This window comes from Periplaneta americana, chromosome 17, assembly GCF_040183065.1.
Source record: "Periplaneta americana isolate PAMFEO1 chromosome 17, P.americana_PAMFEO1_priV1, whole genome shotgun sequence".
NCBI lineage: Eukaryota > Metazoa > Arthropoda > Insecta > Blattodea > Blattidae > Periplaneta > Periplaneta americana.
In genome coordinates this window covers 5,073,203-5,079,957 of record NC_091133.1, presented here as the reverse complement: position 1 = coordinate 5,079,957, position 6,755 = coordinate 5,073,203, and the positions used below count along the sequence as shown (strand labels likewise).

The following is a 6,755-nucleotide window of genomic DNA, read 5'->3' as shown; positions in this document are numbered from 1 at the left end:
AAAGTCGTAAATGGTAATGAGTGGTTTAGTTACAATGTCTGTATGTCGTTTGTTGAGGTTAAGTCTGACAAGCACAAGTTTTTGTGATATCTTTTCTGTTATCAAAGAACGACAAAAATGTTGTAGCATTATTTGTTGGAAACTACCCATATAAGTACTGATTTGGAGAGCGAGGTTTAATGCGAAGTTTAAATTACACTTTGGTAAAGATGCGATTCCAACATTTTGCTAACCCACTGCGGGGTTTCCAGGTTTCAGTACTGCCAATATATATATTTTTTTATTATTTATGAAATTGTAATATTTATTATTATTATTATTATTATTATTATTATTATAGCTGTGCATTAAGAAAAGTAAAAATAAAAATTAATGATTTGTTTTTTTTTTTATTATGTAATAGAGAGAACAGAAATTACATACCATATGTTTTAAATGTCATGTTAATTTTTTTTAGTTGGCTACCATGTCTTTATAACTTTATGTACGAAAACGAAGTGTTGTATTCTGTCCTTGTAGTCAACAGCTGTTTAATTACTAACATTAAGCTTTTGAGTTCTGTCCGCATGCACAGCAATTTTCCAAAATCGATTCGAATGTGCATTGCAGTGCCATCTATAGATAAGAATGTGTACTATGTCATGCCTATGAGTGCTCCAGTGTGAGCTGCATGGTGAAGAGGGTGGGTACTGTACCGTTCGTTTGAACGACTCAACGACTCCGACTCATCATCACTGGTGACTGTTATTTCGGAACTGTTATTTGGAACATAGTATTTTTTCGGAACCGGAACCGTCGGAACTGTTCCGGGAAAAGAACAACTTTGCCCATCACTACTTCGAACATACTTTAATGCTCGAAGCTGGCGCATAGAGCTTGAAAAACGAGTCTGAAGTGGTTCCCTCGTAATGCCAATTCCGCCGCTCGGAGCGCTGTTCTGCCCTATATATTCATAGCAGAACACTTAAAAGACATTGACATTTGGGACATTTAAAGGACTCATCATTGCTTATTAAATGCTTCGTACAATATTTTATCGACAATATTACGATAAAAGGCTGTCATTCTTGATATTAAAACATATTACATATAAACTGAGGGACTGTCTGCTCTGTACTTCAGTTCATACACCAAACATTTCCGGAAATAAATTAACTTGACATCTTACATATACGCACTATAGCCTACCCTTTTCACCTAATATTATTAATATTGTTATTAAATAAGATATTGCAACTAATTAAGGTACTGCATTATCTTTAATTTCCTTGAATTCATAATTACGCATTTGCAAGAAGGCCTAACTTTTCCCTCTCTTTTTTAAAAAAATACGGACGTCACAATAACTGAGAAGTATAATTATTGCGCGATTTTTTCTTGCAGTGGTGAAAACATTTCTATAGGCCTACTGATTAATCTATTGAGCATAGTAATAGTAAACGCTGTAGTATTTTAGTGCGTGTACGCCTACTTAGCTCTTGTAAAACGAAACTTTCACTTTCAACGGAACACTCACTTATATTCAGTTCTTGTATCTTGCAGTAAATTATCCATTTGTGATCATCTTTCCAATATAACCTCCCATTGAAACGACCACTTAAAATCATGAGCTAGAATTTATTATTTTAAAAACATTTCCACGTACATACTGTTATAATTGTTATGAACCACAATACAAAAGACAACACTGTGAAATTGGATTAATTTACCAAGATCAACATTAATACCGGTAGTATAAAATCGCATATAGGCCTAGGCTATATTATTTCATTACTTTATGGTATTAATTAGAAGAATTAATTTTGAAGAATTTACAAATATGCTGAAATAATTTATGACAGCTCTTATAGAAATGTAAAAATATGTATGTCCATTTTGAAACAATGGGTATAGCACCACTTGAAAATGTTGAGCATTTTAACAGTAACTTGTAAATTGTTCCATCACGTAGTCTATAGTGTTCATTTATTGTAGCACTTTTAGAACGAACGTGGTTCACATACATAAGAAGAAATGACGATGGAAATTAGTCGAACACATACAGTTTTCTTTAATTTTTAGCAAATGATGAAGTTGAATATATACTGTTACTTCATATCCTAACATAAGTAGAGTTGCCACCATAGATGTAACACCTGAAATGAATATAAAATAAATTAATGTATTGGTAATGATACAAGAATAAAAAGAAATTAGGCTAGACATAACCTCACAAAATTACAAAGACATGCTAAAACAAAAAAAAAAAAAAACAAAAAAAAAACTTTACGTATCCGTATACAATAAAACTAGATATTCCAGATATAATTTGTTTCACACGATAATCACCTCAGCCTATTTCGGCAGCAGCCATTATTAGTTACAGTTTGAGGTGCATTACCTAATCTCATACTAACTTTGTTAAGTTCTCTAACCTAATTCACTGATAATTACGTAACAATATACAGGTCTAAAATACAGACAAATACACATTAATTACCTAATAAGTGCAGCATGAAGATAATTCATTACTTTTGTCGGTATTTTCTAAAAGAGAAAGGGAAAACAGTAACAACATTATCTTCAATGTTTACATCACGTCGTTCACATTTTCATTAGGCCTATATCAGTGATGCTTGGTAAGTGAAACAATGCATGAAATTATTTTACATTTCGGGTCACATCATTCGAGAGTCGGAAAATGCAATTCGCCACTTTTAACATAGCATTGCTTGTTATATGAGAGAACTTTAACATTTACCTTAACCTATAAAGATACGACCTGTTGGTACCGAGTTCACATAGCAAAACACAGACAATTTTCGAATATAACTTAGCTGAACAAACTTCAAATAACACTGTAATATGCTTGGCATATTTATAATATTCGTACTCAATCAGTAATGCACAATTAATCGAACTATTTTCACGATGCACAATGCTTTGTAATGGTACTATTCATCATTTCATAGGGCAGAGAGGCGAACCTAGCGGCAGAAATTGTCATGACTCACAGAGACCTACTCTCGATCGTGCTATGCGCCAGCTTGTGTAATCCCGTAAGCAACGGCATCTACCTACTGCGGTGTCATAGCTCCTTCACGGCCCTTTTGATCCTCGGGCTTGGGCGATATGTAGGACAATAAAGTTTTGGTTCATAAACTGGTAGGAGATTCGTTTGGTGAAAGTGTTACGTTGTTGAAAGGTGGGTTGCAATTTTTTACATTTAAGAAATATTAAAGTATAAGTGTATATATTATAAGTAAACATTAGCTTTAGTCTTGAATATTCTACATTTATTACGATATATGTATTACATCACTACCGGTACCGATATTTTAGTGCTGTTTGGTATCTCCCAAGAAATATTAACTTGAACTGTAATATCAAAGCGAGATTTAAATCTATTTACTACATGGTGAGTCTTCATTTTCCTATTGCCACTTTCAACGGACACCAGACGAATATTCACACGTTTATCACTGGGATTGTGGCGCTGGAAATCAATTTTGAACAGTTTTGTCACAGCCGCGACACATTTCAATCTTAATTGTACAATATTTATGCAGTTATCACTGCAATGATACAATAATTTTTGCAAATACAATAATTCTTGCAGATAACACAGGATCAACTTATGAAACGTAATTAACAGAGTCACACACTTTCACTTCACTTCCACTAGATGACTCTGACTTCCAGCAAATGATAGGCTTTAGGTGTAGCAAGGATGCCAATTTCGGCAAACGAAATGATTTATAAGGAGCGGTTTCCTATGTAATTAAATATTCTTTTTGCGTGTGATAAAACACAATTAACAAAGTTAATATTTCCGAACATGAAGTTCCAAGTTTAAAACCCGAATTTTATTTCACATAAATAAACATATTTTCACAAAAAAATTATGTAAATACATATTGTCAGGAAATCTATTATAAACATAAATCTTGGAGTTTTTTACTTAAATAATTTTTTTACAACAACTTTTAAATATTTTAAAACTAAATCAACTATATCACTCAGAAGTACGTTATCTTTTTTAAGAATTCTTGGTTGCTTCGTGTTTCTAAGCGCTGTGTGGTGTATCTGTGATCCGTTTTCGTAATAGTATCGCCTCAAGTTCTGAGAACTGCTAGGCAGCATATCAGTGTCATTATTAGAGAATAAATTAACATGGACAAGGAGGAGAGATCTTGCAACACATAATTAGGAATGTTTATTGTTGCTGAAGATGATTTCATTCCACGCTTTGTTTGTGAAACACATCAGATAAGAGCTCGGGTATGAACATTTAATTTAAACAAATCTCTCGCCTCTCGCTCATGTCTATCAAGTAAGGAATATATCTTGTGATTCCGTGTTATCGGGCTTCGTCAATCGATATCCTTCAAGATATACTGAAAGATAGTTATTTAAAAAAACGATTTGGCTTTCCTATTAGCAAATTTAACCTTTTTGTATGACACCATAAAAAAACTCGAAACATCCAAAAATCTGTTGTTTGAAACGAGGAGGTGCGTGTCGTGGAAATGAAACTAGACTCGCTACCAGGTTCAGAAGCACAATTACTAAGGGACAAATTCCAGAATGTCTTTGGAAAAAACAGTGGATATAAAAAAATATGTAAAGTTGCTCATGTATTGGAGGATGTGCCCGTAGGTGAAATTGACGGTGTATGTATATGTGACATTCCTCTCTTTAAATATGCACGTCTGACGTCCTGTGATGTGGAAAGATCGTTTTCACAGTATAAATCGTTGTTCAAAGATAATCGGCATGCATTTGTGATGGAGAATTTGGAGATGACCTTTGTTCACTGCAGTTCTCGGCCAACTACTGGCACTCAAGTGTGGTTGGTGAGTACCTGGTAACATTTTTTTTCCAAGCTAAGTAAGGTATTTTTGTCATATTTAAAAGAAAATATTTTTTTTATTTTTAGCAAATATTTTCGTACTTTTTAGCACATAAAAAATAAATATATTTAATGTTTTTAGGACGTAAAAATCCGCTCCCTAGATGAAACTAATGTGAGGAATGTTACATCAGGTGTGCTAAACGTGAGGAATGTTACAATAGATGTGTAGTACGTTAGGTTAGGTTAGGTGTGTAAGATTATATTAATGGTTACCACAGTTGGCGACACTGCAGTCATTCTCCCACTCCACCTCAAATTACGTCACAACGGCGAAATACGTGCGCCTTCTTCATTCAAACAGGACGATTATCCAGTATAAGTAAGGTACATATTTAGGGCGTCTTGGGTGGGACCACAGCTCTGCGAGTGATCACATCGAGTTTCTACTACTGCATACTACAAAACTAAGGTATTTTCAGTGTTACTTTTTAATTCTCTATACTGGCAATACCAAAAGGAAGATTGCAAAATTGTTCCGAAAATTACATTTCGAATTAGATTGATACGTAGCTAATACGAAGCCTGACCAAATTTCATTTCATTTAATTTCAATCCATTCCATTCCATAGACCTTAAGCATTGAAGCTTTAAGATGAGGAAAATACTTGAGAACACAATTACCTTGTTTATACATACCACGAGATACCGTGGAGAATTAGAGGTACAGGATGAGAGTTAACAACTTTACACAATTTTTTTTTTGTCGAGATTAAATACCCTCTTGGGACTGCAACTCAAGTCTTCAGAGAAGAGATCTTGTGACATTGCTACAAAGTGGCGGCGATGTGCTTATTATTTAACACACGTTGTTTCTAGTCTTACAATTTACACAATGTATGCAATTAACAATTGCCGTACATACTTTATTGGATCTATTTTTCTATCAGATATGATAAGGTCTGCATTCTCTATACAGGAAGAAACAGGAGACAAAAGAAGGGGTCCACAAGAGCCTAGCTGTGTTGCTTGTGTTATATTATTACTGGAAGAAGGCTACCGAAAAATTTATCACTCAACATTTAAACGCTGATGTATGCCTATAAATTGAATCGGTCGGAGCTGAAAGGAACTAAATCATATTGTTCCTTCAAAATGCTTAAAATTTTTTTGAACTAAAACATCCTCAAGTGCTTATGGGTTATTAATACGTCATTCTTTTGTGAAATGTATATGTCACTTTCATTCTGTTAATATTAGGAACATATTTTGATTTATATTTAGTGCCCTCTGTCTTCTAGTATTGCAGCATTAGTAGAATATGCTTATTATTGCTCTATATTTATATAGGTAGTCGGGAAAAATGTAGGCCTATTTACACAGAGCCAGTATCATTTAGATCATTCCTTTTCTCTGCTAAATGGTGGAACGAGTTCAATAGTAACCCATTTGATGTATAAGTATTCACTATATTTATACAATATATCAAATCTTTACTTTCATCATTCAACAAACTATGCATGCACAACCATATCGTGGGAGTAGAGCTGGTATAAAACGTAAGGAATTTGTAAATGCGTAATATTAACGACTAAATAAGAGTTACCTTAAATGGTAATCACCATCAAGTTCGAATTATTTTGAAGATAAATTTTGACACGTGAAAAGATAAAAAATTATAATAGTTAAAGCATTGCATTGAAAGTATGATCCATGATCACGTGTATAACAGATTAGCCATACCCATGTTAAAATCCGTAACAAGCAGAAGAGAATAAGCACCAGGATCGCCACAGTCGATTGAGAACGACTGCTAGATGGAAGTACAGTTGCTCCATGCAATTCAAATGAGAGTTATAACGTGACTCCATATGCAGTAGCTAGATGACAGCATGTAGTAAAATTGATAGAAGTTGTTGCCGTC

General features: G+C 33.8%; 1 protein-coding gene across 2 annotated transcripts in view; it reads left to right on the top strand.

Moving 5' to 3' along the window:
* The first annotated feature begins 3,063 nt into the window (after positions 1 to 3,063).
* The window catches only part of LOC138692701 (zinc finger protein 235-like), a 28,740-nt gene continuing 25,048 nt past the window's right edge, over positions 3,064 to 6,755 (top strand). For both annotated transcript variants that reach the window (XR_011330111.1, XM_069815834.1), the window contains exon 1: positions 3,064 to 3,184. The gene's annotated coding sequence lies outside the window, so the exon portion shown is untranslated. The remainder of the gene's footprint in view (positions 3,185 to 6,755) is intronic.